Consider the following 15,227-nt stretch of genomic DNA (forward strand, 5'->3'; position numbering starts at 1 on the left):
GCGTATGTTGCTGATTATAAGACTAATATTTGTAACGTGGGCATGTGTAGTTACTAAAGGTAAGGTAGTTTCACTGGGCTCATTTATAAACAGTACTATGGGATGGTTTATGTTTTACCTGCCAATTTGCATGTTTGAATAGTTTTCGCTGATGAGTGTTCCGGTAGACACATGTCAAAATTAAGCCTGTGTATGGGTTTAGTGGTGCTACTAGGAATGGGGGGTTTCTGTTTGATTTCGTACTGTTAACCAAGGGCAGGGGTGGGTGTGGGGGAGGTAGTTATGTTGCTGTTTGAAATACAGAATATAGTAACATGGAGATGTGGAGCTACTAAAGGTGATGTAGTACCACTGGGAGCACTTATAAAGCGCCCTATGGCATGGTATATGTTATACCCACAAATTTGCATGTTTTAATACGGTTTGCTGATGAGCTTTTCAGGAGAAATCTGTTGAAGTTAAGGCTGTGTATGGCTATAGTGGCACTTCTACGTTTGCTTGGGCTCTTTCTTTTATTGCGTAAAGTTAAGCAAGGACGGGTGTTGAGGTGGTGTAGTGGTACTGTGACTATTTATAAACCGTCTTATGGTATGGTGTATGTTTGAGTTGCAAAATTGTACATTTGAATAGCTTTTGCTGATGAGCGTTCCGGCAGACACCTGTTGACATTAAGTCTATCTATGGCTATAGTGGCGAAAAAGGGAGTGCAGGGGCTCGTTGCTTGATTTCGTAAGGTTAAGCATGGGTATGGGTGGGGGTGGGGGATGTGCGTATGTTGCTGTTTATAAGACGGACATTTGTAACGTGGGCATGTGTAGTTAGTAAAGGTAATGTAGTTTGAGTGGGCCTATTTCTTAACCGTGCTATGGTATTGTTTATGTTTTTCCCGCAAATTTGCATGTTTGAATACTTTTTGTTGATAAGTGTTCTGGCACACACCTAATAAAATTAAGCCTGTGTATGGGTATAGTGGCACTACTAGGAATGGTGGGGGTTTCTGTTTAATTTTGTACGGTTAAGGAAGGGCGGGTGTGGGTGTGGGGTGGTGGATATGTTTCTGATTAAAACACAGAATTTAGTAACGTGCAGATGTCAAGCTACTGAAGGTGATGTAGTACCACTGGGAGAACTTATAAAGTGCCCTATGGCATGGTATATGTTTTATCCGCAAATACGTATGTTTTAATACGCTTTGCTCATGAGCGTTCCGGTAGACGGTTGTTGAAATTAAGCTCTTGTATTGGATAGTTAAGGAAGGATGGGGAAGCGGGCTGTGCAGTGGCAGTGTGCCCATTTATGAATCGCTTTATGGTATGGTATATGTTTTTCTGGCAAATTCCCATGTTTTAATACGTTTTGGTGATGAGTGTTCCAGCAGACAGGTACACAAATTACACAACATTTCTGTGGATAAGAAATCTTCGTGCTGATAGACACTCTTGTACTGTGGTAGAAGGCTGATAGCATTGATGGAAAATTATGAAACTTGGTGCCATTGTAGATTTTAATGGAAGGTTCCACTGTTTGTTTGTTACTATGGTGTAGTTAGGGTTCGAAGTGGGAGAAAAAAAAGGGGGGGCTCTAAAAGTGGGGGCAAAGCTCTTAAAGGGGTGTGAGCTATGCAAGTTTGGGCGTGATCTAAATCAAGATAAGTATCATTGTGTGCTTTAGAAAATCCTCTCCAATTATCGTAGGTTCGGAAAAAAATATTGTTTAAAGGATTTCCCTTCTTCTACAACGTGGGTAACCTAGCGTGATGTCTCCAGTTCTCAGGAGTGAGCAAAATAAGCATGCGTACATAGATGTGCATGCTGTCACTGCAGTGCAATAAAATAAAAATTGACTTTCTTTGAGGGGGCCGAAAATAGAGCCTGGTAGAGTCATTTGGAGGCTGCCTGAAAATAAGTGCTGGTCCCCAGACCCGGCCCAATTAAAGCGCAGTATCCATGCATCCTAAGCACTGCGCCATTCAACCATCTTTTAACTGATGGATATATTCCTACTTATATATATACATAAATCTGTTCGTCTGCTTATCTTAAGCATCTATGAGCGCACTCGCCTATAGTTAGCACTGTGCCATTCATGCAGCGATATGACTATATATGCATAGATATATCTGTCCCAGAATCAATCCTAAGCATTTATCAGCCCACCCGTCTATCGTAAGTACTGGTCTTTGCATTCATTCATCCTTCCATCCATCCATCCATACATTGATACATTGATCTATGTATCTTTCCATTGATGCATCTGGCCATGCATCCACTCGCCCTTTATTCAACTATACGTTCTTATTTCCGTGCATCGTCCGCCCGATCTTAAATACGACGTATTATACTCATCCAGCTACCCTCTTAAGGCATTGAAAAGGCTTGCGAAAAGCATTGACAGGCAGATTTTTTAATAAAGAATAACAGAGCTTTGAGTTACTCTTTGTGGAGCATACTTCAACACCCTTCTCTGGTGGTGTTTTAAACAAAGGTACATCGAGCGAAAGAAATGTAAAGAAGCTTTTAAGTGTAATACGTTAATTTAGAAACATAACGTTTTGTCGAGTTGTTTATAGGTACACTGTTTTAAAGTGGCCATGACTGACAGATACTGAATACCTGTACTTCTTATATTTGAGAAAGTATACCAGAGAGCTAATTTGGGGTGGTGAGAACCTTGAATTCTATATTTCCTTGTGAAGTACAGTATAGGAATATAAAAAAAATTGGAAAGCTTTTATGTTCATATTAAAGAGGGGGTGTGAGAACTTAGTGAGGCAGGCAAAGTGTGTGTTTTCGTAGCACTAAAACAAGACCGTGTGTAAGGGGAGAGCAGTTCATGCTGGAGTTGCCTTGTGGTCGTTTGCAGAGGCGCAACCAGAGGGAAAATTCGGGAGAGCCTAATTCTTTCAGCAATAGGCAGAGTGGGCATGTAGGGGTTGCAAAAAGGGGTGAAAAAGAACAGAGTCTGTTTTACAAAAAAATGATGTTTTGAAGACCGGTGAAGTACTCGGGTGCGGGTCTGTGTGTGCGCCCGGAAAGCTGTGTCAGAGAGTCCGGGGCAATGGGCTTTGCGCGTCTGGTTGTCTGTCTCGTGCATTGCAAAAAGAGAACGGAAATACTGAGCGAAAATGGCTCTCTTTAAAGGATTTCCCTTCTCCTACAATGCAAGTCACTTGGCATGATGTCTGCACTTCTAAGTAGTGAGCAATGTGCATGCTCTCACTGTGTCAGTGCAGTGCAATAAAGAAAAAAAAAGCGGATTACGTTTGTGAGGTCGGAAAATAGAGCCCTATAATGACCTGTTTTGAGGCTCCCAAAAATAAAGTGCTGGTGGTCACATCCCCACAGACACCCCCTTGAGTTAAAGCCCTGGGTGCAGTGTTATGTTGGCAAAGTTGTTGATAAAATTGGACATTTTTATGTGTGCTGTTTGGTTGATAATATCATTCTAAGTACATAGATTAACATTTTTTAAAATACTATTTATAAAGTTGTGTGCGGTGGGTTGCAGAGAAAGTGATGTGGGGTGGTGGGGTGTGGCGGAGAGGTGAAAAGTATGAGTTATATATAAATTGTAAAGGAGTATGTAAATAATTAAATAAATACTTGCTGTATGTTCTATAGCACTACTTGTCATCCTAGTGCTTATCTGTCATGCTCCATCACGTTGCAGCACTGGGTCTGAAAGTTGTTAGTAGAAGTTTTGCAATTGTATGTTATTATTTTAACATAGTGAAAAAATGTGAAAAATAATTGAATCTATTTTTTATTTTTCAGAAAATGATTTCGTTTGGATTGAATTTTAGAAATGCCTAGACGAAGTGAAAAAAAAAGAAAAGAGAAGAAAAATATATATTTGACGAAATGGAAAGATCTTGAAGTAAAAAATAATGCGAGTAGTAGAGAAACTGTTTGTTTGAGTAAAAGCAAAAGACAATTTTTGAGAAAAATATTACGAACATTTAATGAGAAAAACATCACACAAAGCAAAAAGAAGAATTTTCAAGTAAGGTGAAGCAGATTTCAATTTCAAATACGAGGAAAATGAAAGATGATAAAGAAATAGTATCTGGTAATCGGAGACAAAAACAATTTCAAGAAATTCGTCAGAGACTTTTTCGATCTAGAGTGATTCAGAATTTATTGAAAACATGCTGCAAATATAAAAGAAGAATGTTCCAATTCAAAGAGAAGCAGCGTATTGAAAGTATAGTGGATACTGCTTTCAATTTGAAACAGAAATTGTTCATTTTGATTTTAAAGAGATTGAAAGTATTGGATAAAATAGTAAAAGTATTGAAAGACAAAAGTAGAAAAAAAGACTTGTGAACAGGACCAACTTTTGTATAATCTTTAATGGACATTGGAGACATACTTCTAGTACTGAGCCTTTTTTTAATGAGGAAAGTTACTTCCAGGAAAATAGTTTATCATTTGCAGTTGATACTGGAGGTCGTTGCTATGAAGTTCAGGATGGTGTTCCTCCTCCAAAGGAGGAAATGGTTGGTAAAAATGCAGAAGAGTTAATAGCTGAAGAAGTGCAAGGGAAACGTCCACAAGCTCCTGTGTATAAGTGGAGTTGTAGTAGCATTTGTAGTATTCGACAGGAATCCATTGATATAATGAGAAATTTGCTACGAGAATGTACTCAGAAAAGTGTAAAACAGAAGATTAAGTTGCTACAAGGACTAGATCCATGTAATGTAAGAAAATATACTGTGAAGTATGGGCAGTCTCTGGCTTGGCTTTCAAGAAAAGTTTGCAAAAGTGTTTTTCATCATTTGAGGATGTTAGCAGTATGCCACACAGAAATGCGGAACTTTGTAAAGGAAGTGTACTATGTAAAAAGTCCTGCATTACATTTAAGTGAACTGTATGGAACTCTTTTATATGGTTCTTTATCAGATGTTCAAAAAAAGAGGGATGATATTGAAATGCGATATTTTGGTTCAGAAGAGCAGTTCATAGAAAGTGAAGGTTTGACTATTACAGATGTTGGAGGAGATGAGAAAGTGATTAGCCCTGATCAGTTTGAAGAAGAAATTGGAAAGTTTAATGTAGTGTGCTCTGAAATACCAAACTATGTTTGTGTTTGTTGTCAACGTACTCATTATAAATGTCAAAGTAGGAATGTTGATTTGTATTTGAAAAGTGAAAAGGAGAACAATAGTGGGAAGAATTTGCAACTTACTTGTTTGTTGAAGGTCGATTTGAGTTAGGTAGTGTTCAACGTATATGTAAATATTGTTACAACAAATTAGAAGAGAACAAAATGCCTGCTTGTGCAGTGCATAATAAGTTGGAGTTAGTAGCTATTCCGCAGGAGCTGGCCAAATTGAATACATATGAGTCGGTTCTAATTCAATCTGTTCATCCTTTTCAAACTATAATTCAGATGGAGCCTAAAACAGGTAAACTGCCATCAACAGACTTGCATAGAGGGCTGTAAGGAAGAGTGGTGTACTTACCTTTGGATTTTAAGAAAAACATTGAAACTATTGCTGGAGAGAAAGAGGGAGATGAGGCAGTAGGTATTTTAGTAAATGGTGTACCTACAAAGAGTCAGAAAATATGGCAAGAATTTGTGGATGTTTATAAAGTTGAAAAGGCTACCTTATATCTTATAGAGAACAATATTTATTACAAAAATGTAAATGTGGATGAACAGGTAATACATTTAGAAGATAATTTTGAAATTTCGAGTGGTCAAATAGAAAAAGTGAACAAGACAAGGACTGAAGAGATTTCTGAACACTATACAATATGTCCTTTGCATTCAAAAGAAGTGATAGGAAGTAGCGTTGAGTTATTTCAAATGAAAAAAGCACAGGGAACTCCAATGAGTGTATGGGAGAAAAGCTTGGAAGCTCGTTGTTTTCCACAGTTGTTTCCTACAGGAGAAGATGGACAATATGATGACCGACCTGTACGGATTCCAGCTTCAGAATATCGGTCAACAAGATTATATTCGGAAGATCCTAGATTTCGACAGTGCATTCCATAACTATTTCACCTTTTGTTTGAAAGCGATCTGTCTTCTCTCTTGTATGCAGTGAATCATATACTTAAAACTGGAGTACATGAATCACTTCTTTCTGCGAAAGAATTTGTGGACAAAGTTCAAGAAACAGATGAAAATGTCATGAATGATGTAATATCTGACGTCATCAGCAGTGCATTGCGGGGGCGTGAGTAATAGTTAGCTCAACTAACTATAACAGGCGAATTTCTCTGTTTTTATATAAGTCAAATGTCCAATTAACTATAACGTCCCTGAAACCTATGGTTTTTTCAGTGAATATATATATATATTTACTGAAAAAGCCATAGGTTTCAGGCACGTTATAGTTAGGAATTAGCATTTAAAAAACCTTAGAAATTCACTGAAAAAACCATAGGTTTCAGGGCTGTTATAGTTAGCTGGACATTTCACTCGTACAAAACCATTGAAATTCCCCCGTTATAGTTAGTTCAGCTAACTATAACTTGCGCGCCCGCAATGCACTGCTGATGACGTCACATATTACATCACTCATGACATGGTCAGTGACATCACTCATGACATCACTCATGAAATCACTGATGACATCTCAAATGACATCACTGATGACATCATCCAGTGAATGTGTGTTTTTCTGAAAATTAAATATGTTTTATATATATATATCTCAAGGTCGATGGAAGAATAAATGGGTAAATAAGTGTCTAAATGGATGATTTTGTTTTTGAAAAATTGATTCTATAACTGACTGATTAAGTGTATCTTTTTGAATACATGGGTTAGTGAGTAATGTTTAAATATGTAAATATCTGTATCAGTCTCTCACTTTGTGTATAAGTGGCTGCATGGGTTGGTGAGTAGCTACATGAGTGTCTATATAGGTTATTAGTTGATTTTTTGAGTATAAGTATGAGTGTCTGAGTGTCTGTATTGTTCGGTGGGGGTATTACGTAGTGCATAGATGCATGAATGAGTGACTCACTGTTTGTATGTGTTGAAGACAGCATGTGTGCAGGACTGTATGGGTGGATGAGTGTGTATGGGTGTGTTAGTGAGTGAATGACTGTCTCAATAGTGTCTTTATGAGTAACTACATATGTTTTAAACTAGTATATGTGACTATTGGTGTATATAAGTGAGTATATGTGAGAGTGAGAGATTGGAGGAGTTCTTGTATGAATAAGTATGTGTTTCTATAAGTGATTGTTTGAAAGACTAAATATGTGTAACTTTCTATAGAAGTAAGTGTGGTGGTGTGTGTATAATTGTATATTCAAGTAAATGGATGTTTGATTCTTTATTAGCATGAGTGACTATGTGTGTGAGTAACTCTATGGATGAGTGGCGGTGTGTAACAGGATGTATATGTGTATGAGTACATATGATGGGTGAGTACATGTATAAGTGACTGTGTAGGACTGTTGGTGAGTGAGTGGATGTGTATGTAGATCTTAGAATTACTGAATAGGTTGTTGTAACTGGTATTGGTATGTCCATTGTTTTGAAAATTGTAGTTTCTATTTTTGAATGTGTGTATCAAAGGTTATATTAGTGTGAGAGGAGGTCTGCCACTCTATCACAAGGATGATGTCATCAGTGATGTCATCAGTGATGTCATTTGAGATGTCATCAGTGATGTCATGAGTGAGGTCACCGACCATGTCATGAGTGATGTAATATGTGACGTCATCAGCAGTGCATTGCGGGCGCGCGAGTTATAGTTAGCTGAACTAACTGTAACGGGGGAATTTCAATGGTTTTGTACGAGTGAAATGTCCAGATAACTATCACGCCCCTGAAACCTATGTTTGTTTCAGTGAATTTGTAAGGTTTTTTAAATGCTAATTCCTAACTATAACGTGCCTGAAACCTATGGTTTTTTCAGTGAATTTCAAAGGTTTATTAAATGCTAATTTCCAACTATGCCTACAGAGATAGGACATGTGAAAAAACAAGAAAAAACCCACAGAAATTAAAAAAAGAAATGCAGAAAGAAGCAACAGAAGTCTTCAAAGACAAAGAAAAGTGCAGGTAGAAGGACAACATGCAGAAAGAACAAACAGAAGAGCACAGAAACGTATTGTGACCGCTTTGATACTTGCTTTTTAAAACTGAGGAACTTTTAAAAAGCAATTGTATTTTGCACTTGAATCTGCACTGATACTTACTTTTCACTCGCTCTCCCGTGTTAGTTCTGCTGGTTCCAGCTCCCCTAGTGCCCCGAGTGACTCCCTCGGTAGCAGCTAATCACGCTGCTAGAGGGCGGAGCTGAGGGCGGGGAACGGAGGTAAAAAGCAGGATGTAGTGCGGGAGGTACCCACTAGACTTTCCCTTGCTTCTAGAACTGAAACGCAACCTCGGGTGTGTTAAGAAACATATTGTGATCGCTTTGAAGATTGTTTTTTAAAACTGAGGAACCTTTAAAAAATTGTATTTTGCACTTGAATCTGCACTGATACTTACTTTTCACTCGCTCTCACGCGTTAGTTCTGCTGGTTCTGGCTCCCCTAGTGCACCGAGTGATTCCCCCAGTAGCAGCCAATCAAGCTGCGAGAGGGCGGAGCTGAGGGCGGGGAACAGAGGTGAAAAGCAGGATGTAGCACGGGAGGTCCACACTAGGCTTTCCCTTGCTGCTAAAACTGAAACGCACCCTCTGGTGTGTTAAGAAACGTATTGTGACCGCTTTGAAAATTTCTTTTTAAAACTGAGGAAATTAAAAAAAAAATTATTTTGCACTTAAATTTGCACTGATACTTACTTTTCATTCGCTCTCACGCATTAGTTCTGCTGGTTCCGGCTCCCCTAGTACCCCGAGTGACTCCCCCGTAAGCAGTCAATCACGCTGTGAGAGGGCAGAGCTGAGGGCGGGGAACGGAAGTAAAATGCAGCATGCAGCACGGGAGCACAGCGAACGTGCGCAGCGGGCGCGCCAAAGGCAAGCCGATCTGTGCCCGTCCACGCCCCTCTGGGCCCAGGGGCCAGTTGTCATGCCCAATTGATCACGTACTCACCGGCTATTATGAAAAGTCTGCACTCTATCTATTGGTGCCCCACACAAGAAACCCTGTCTCCTATAGTTGCCCATGACCTCTACATCAAACGGAGCAGCATTCCTGAATTACAGACCCCTACTCTTTCTGACCACAGTTCCCGAAGTCACGTCAAACCCAGGAAGGCGCCCATATCAATATACTACCTTAATACACGCTCCCTGGTTAAACATCAATTGGACATCTTCCTTCTTCTGCTCACCGACAAACCTAGTATCCTGTTATTGACCGAAAATTGGCTAACTGACGACTCTGCCCCAGATGTGCTGGCTGCTCTCCCCCCCGACTATTATATTATTCATGCCAATTGGCCAGCTAGCAAATCAGGAGGGGGGGGTTGCAGCCATCATCCACACTAATCTTAGGTTCTGCTCCCTGACGTGTCTCTCTCGACTGAAAACATAGTAATAAAATTGGAATCATCCAATGACTCTTTTGTCTGTGTTTTATTATACAGGACTCCTAATCAGATGTCCGGCTTCCCCCTATCACTCGGTGACAGATAGCCAAACTTGTGATTGAGCATGCCAAGGTCCTCCTTGTGGGTGACTTTAATTATTGGTATAATGACCTCCAGGAGGGGCCACAATCTGCTGAGATGTCTGATCTCCTGAGAAATCTAAACTTCTCTATGCAGGTTCTATCTCCTGCCCACCTGAAGGGATGGATCCTTGACCAGATTTGGGCGTGTGGTTTGTCTATCTCTACCCCTACTATCATGCCCTGCATCTGGTCTGACCACCACATGCTAAAATTCACTCTGAAACAATTACCCATTGGGAAAATCAATGTGCCCGAAGGAGGTCTCGCTAGGAGATGGAACTCTATCAATAAAGAAGATTTCATTGCCACACTATCTAAATCAGTCCCACCTATTGGTAATGATGCCAATACCATGGAAATGAACGTCTCCAATTGGCTACACGATGCCAGTAATAAGCATGCACCCCTAAAAAAAGTCAAACTTGCTCGCCATGCGGACGCACAAAGATGGTTCTCCAATGACCTCAAGACCCAGAAATTGGCATTACGCCAACTGGAGAGGCAGTGGCATCTGAAATATTCCCCTGAGAAAAAATTAGCATATATCTCCGCCCGGAAAGACTACAAGAAAAGCATCCTCATCTCACTTCTCCACATGTATTCCCAACTCTAACAATAATTCAAAAGAAATGTTCGCCATTATTGACAAACTTTCTAACCCTGAGCGACTTCTTTTAAAGGTTATACCCTCCCAAGCTCTATGTAACTCATTAAATGAATATTTCATTGATAAGATTACCACTATAAAGGCCAGTATCCCTAACCAACCTTACCCACCCGACCGCTCTGAGGTACATACAAATATTAGCACTCTTAGCTGCTTTCCCACTATTAGCAATGAGATTTTTCAAGACCTGCTAGTTAAAATCAAATCGGCGCTCCATCTGATTGTTGCCCCCCACATATACTGAAGGATTGCCTCGCAATGCATTCTGGCCCTGCACTTGCCTTACTGAATGAATCTATATCTTCGGGTATAGTCCATCTGGCCTTTAAGAAAGCAGTTGTGGTACCCCTCTTGAAGAAATCTGGAGCTGACCCAGTGCTCCTATCCAACTATCGCCCGATCTCCCTGCTCCCTTTCTTGGCTAAGGTGCTAGAGGGCCATGTAGCTAAATTCCTCTCTAATTTTTTAGAGGCCTTGAAATCTCTGGATCCTCATCAGGCTGGCTTTCGGCCAGCTCACTCTACTTAATCCGTGATCCTAGCGATCTTGGACACCCTCCGAGACAGCGCTGATCGAAGCTCCCCCCAGGCACTGGTCCTGTTGGATCTCTCCGCAGCCTTTGACGCGGTCGACCATTCTATCTTGGCCGACCTTGTCAGACAGGCTGGTGTTCAAGGGACAGCAGTTCATTGGCTCACCTCTTTTTTAGAGGACCGCTCACAGGCTGTTCGTCAGGGACAGATTCTGATGCCTTCACGCAACACCACCTGAGGGGTCCCTCAAGGCTCAGCCCTCTCCCCTCATCTGTTTAACCTCTATATAGCACCCCTGATCCAGTCTCTCAAAGACCAGAATGTGTTGGTCTTCAGCTACTCAGACGACCTGCAGCTTATCCTGTCGACAACTCGCGTAGCTCTGTAACTGACTTCCAGGCTACCATGCTATACATCCAAAACTGGATGGACCTTAACCATCTCAAATTAAACCCTGGTAAAACAGAGGTAGTTCTCACCGGGGACAGCCATAAATATTCTGGCCCTCACTATTGGCCACCTGAGTTTGGTCCCCCTCCCCTTCCCTCTACATCGGCTAAACCCTTAGGAGTCTCTCTTGACAGCGATCTCTCTCTGAAAACTCAGGTTAGTGCGGTTGTGTCCAAATGCTTTTTCCAAATGCGTAAAATTAGGAAAATACATCTCCTCCTCACTCATGATGATCTGACTCAGGTCGTGATAGCCACAGCTCTATCTCATCTGGACTATGCCAATTCAGTGTACTTAGGCATGCCACTTTACCTACTGAGACGATTGCAGATGGTCCAGAACCATGCAGCCCGACTGGTCTATCGACAACCTAAATGGCAATCAGCAACCCCTCTGTTGAAGAAATTGCATTGGCTTCCCATCTCTCAACGCTGTGCCTTTAAAACAGGGTGCCTTATTTTTAAATCCCTGCACGGCATCAGTCCTGAGTTTATTAACACTCTGATACTCAGGCATACCCCCTTATGCAATCTCAGGTCTGCCCATCTCTCACTTCTCTCTGTCCCAGCGATCAAAAGGGTACGTCAAGGAGGCTGCAGATTTGCCACCCTTGCCCCCAAACTGTGGAACTCCTTCCCGCGTGAAATACGATCTTGCACAGACCTCCTGCATTTCAGGAAATCCCTGAAAACGTGGCTATTTGCACAGGTCTAGCCTCTATGTTTTCTCTGACAGCTTTCCGAGCCTTAACGCCATGAAGCCACCCGGTGTACGTGCGCGCTACAAATTTTTATTAACATTAACATTAACAAAGAAGCCTTGTTGCAAAATCATTCTGTACCCTCAACTTTTTCAGACGGATACTGATGGTAACTGAGTCTGACTAACCAGACCTAGAGCCAGTGCTATGTTAAAATACACTTAGAATACAGTGAAAACACCTACATACTATGCGTTGGGGTCCCCCTGTGATTAGCATGACCTCCTCTGTAAGTCCCTAGTATATAATAGGGCAGGGGGATTTAAAACTACCTCTTAAAACGCGCCACAGGGCGTGTTTGCACACGTCACCTCAGGCCCCGTCGTCCCCTCCCTTCACTACTGTGCAAACACGTTTTGTGGCCGTTTTAAGTTGGGAGATTAAGTCCCCTTGAATCCTGAGGATCCCTAGGGTCCAACTAGCCCACTAGGTACCTCCAATAAGCGCCACAGAGTTGCATTGCAGAGAGGTATAAAAAGGGGCACGGCCTAGTCCACCTCTCTGCAACGCAGCGCAGTGAGGCTTACTGGAAGCACCTGGTTGGCTAGTAGGCCCCCAGGAACCCTCAGGATTGAAGGGGAATTATTTCCCCAATTTAAAACGTGCCACAGGGCGTGTTTGCACATGTCAACTCAGGCCCCATCCCCTCCCTTCCCCACAGTGTAAACACGCCCTGTGTCCGTTTTAAGTTGGGAGATTAATTCCCCCTGAATCCTGAGGGTCCCTAGGGTCCAACTAGCCCACTATATACCTCCAGTAAGCGCCACAGATCTGCGTTGCAGAGAGATGTAAAAAGGGGCATGGCCTAGACCACCTCTCTGCAGCGTAGTGGCGCTTACTGGAAGTACCTGGTGGGCTAGTTGGCCCCCAGGGTCCCTCAGGATTGAAGGTGAATTATTTCCCCAACTTAAAATGCGCCACAGGGCGTGTTTGCACACGTCACCTCAGGCCCCTTCCCCTCCCTTCACCACTGTGTAAATACACCCTGTGGCCATTTTTAGTTGGGAGCTTAAGTTCATTTGAATCCTGAGGGTCTCTAGGGTCCAACTAGCCCACTAGGTACCTCCAGTAAACGCCACAGGGTTGCGTTGCAGAGAGGTATAAAAAGTGGCACGGCCTGGACCACCTCTCTGCAACATAGCACAGTGGTGCTTACTGGAAGCGCCTGGTGGGCTAGCTAGCCCCCAGGGGCCCTCAGGATTGAAGGGGAATTATTTCCCCAACTTAAAACGCGCCACAGGATATGTTTGCACACGTCACCTCAGGCCCCGTCCCCTTCCTTCACCACTGTGTAAACGTGCCCTGTGGCCGCTCTACGTTGAAAGAATATGTCCCCTTGAATCCTAAGGGTCCCTAGGGTCAAACTAGCCCACTAGGTACCTCCAGTAAGCACCACAGAGCTGCGTTGCAGAGAGGTGTAAAAAGAGGCGTGGCCTCAGAACACCTGTCTGCAACGCAGCTCCCTGGCGCATACTGGAGATACCTGTTGGGCTAGTTGGCCCTCAGGGACCCTCAGTATTGAAGGGGAATTAATTCCCCAACTTACAACTTGCCAGGGGGCGCGTGTGCACAATTGTGAAGAAAGGGGGCGTGGCCTGAGGTGACATGTCTGCAAACACGCAATGTGGCGCGTTTTAAGTTGGAGAATAAATTCATCCTCAATCCTGAGTGTCCCTGGGGGCCAACTAGCCCACCAGGTACCTCCAGTATGCGCCAGAGAGCTGCGTTGCAGAGAGGTGTTCAGAGGCCATACCCCTTTTTACAACACTCTGCAACGCAGCTCCGTGGTGCTTACTGGAGGTACCTGGTGGACTAGTTGGCCCCCAGGGACCCTCAGGATTGAAGAGGAATTAATTCCTCAACTTAAAACGTGCCACAAGGCGTGTTTGCACACATTTCACCTCAGGTCCCACCCCCTCCCTTCACCACTGTGCAAACGCACCACGTGGTGCATTTTAAGTGGGGGATTAACTCCCCTTGAATCCTGAGGGTCCCTGGGGTGCAACTAGCCCACCAGCTACCTCCATTAAGCGCCACAGAGCTAAGTTGCAGAGAGGTGTAAAAAGGGGCATGGCCTCAGAACACCTCTCTGCAATGCAGTACCCCTGGCGCATACTGGAGGTTCCTGGTGGGCTAGTTGGCCCCCAGGGACCTCCAGTATTCAAGGGGAATTTGTTCCCCATCTGCAAACGTGCCAGGGGGCGCATTTGCAGAGTGCTGCAAGGAGGGTGCGAGGCCTCCGACGCGATGCCGGTCTTTTATTTATTTATTTTTTTTAAGAAGGGGGCTGTGTGGCCCCCCCTTCTTTTTCTAATTTATTGGCCCTGGGGACCCCATCCACCAGGGCCTGCCCCCTAATTTAAAAAAAATAAATACATTGGGAAGGGGGCCGCGTGGTCCCCCTCCCGAGGCCTTAATCGGCCCGGTGACCCAATCCCCCAGGGCATGGCCTTTTTAAAAATAATTCTTTAGGAGGGGGGCTGCGTTGACCCCCTCCTCAGGACACTTATTGCCCCGGGACCCCATCCCCTGGGGCCGGCCTTTGTTTTTCATTTTAATTTTTTTTCCTAAAACTTTGGGGAGGGGGGCCACGTGACTCCCCTCCCGGGCCACTTGTAGCCCTGGGGACCCCATCCCCCGGGGCTGGCCCTCTCCGTTGGGGACTGTGGGGGGTCCCCAATCCCCCCACAGTTCTGCCGGCTCCCCGCATCCCACAGGAGCTAGCATTGCTTTTCCACATGCATCTTAGCAGCTCCCCGTGTGGAAAAGCAATTTGGTTTGCATTTTGAAAGAGAGAGCAGGTTTCCCTGCTCTCTCTTTCAAAATCCAAACCAAGTTTGCAATGGCAGGGCTGGAGCAGCGAGACTCCTGCCCTGCTATAGCAAACTAAAGTGTCCCTGGGGGATGGCGGTCCCCAGGACCATGACTAGGCTCCAGGAGGGGGGCCTCGTGTGGCCTCCTCCCACAATTTACAAAGCCCTGGGGGGTGGTGGTCCCCAGGGCTCGGGGGTCCGTCACGGACCCCCCAATTTTAATGTTTAGAGCCCCGGGGAGGTGGCAGTCCACGGGGCGTGTGGGATGTCTTGAGCCCCCACACAGGTTATTATTTAATTTTTTTAAAAGCCTGGGGGGTGGAGGTCCCTGGGGCTAGAGGCCCCCAACATTGAACTAAGAAGCCCCGGGGGGTGGCAGTCCCCAGCGCTGCAGGGGGCAGTGTTCCCCCCACA

The sequence above is a fragment of the Triturus cristatus genome, chromosome 11, assembly GCF_964204655.1.
Source record: "Triturus cristatus chromosome 11, aTriCri1.1, whole genome shotgun sequence".
NCBI lineage: Eukaryota > Metazoa > Chordata > Amphibia > Caudata > Salamandridae > Triturus > Triturus cristatus.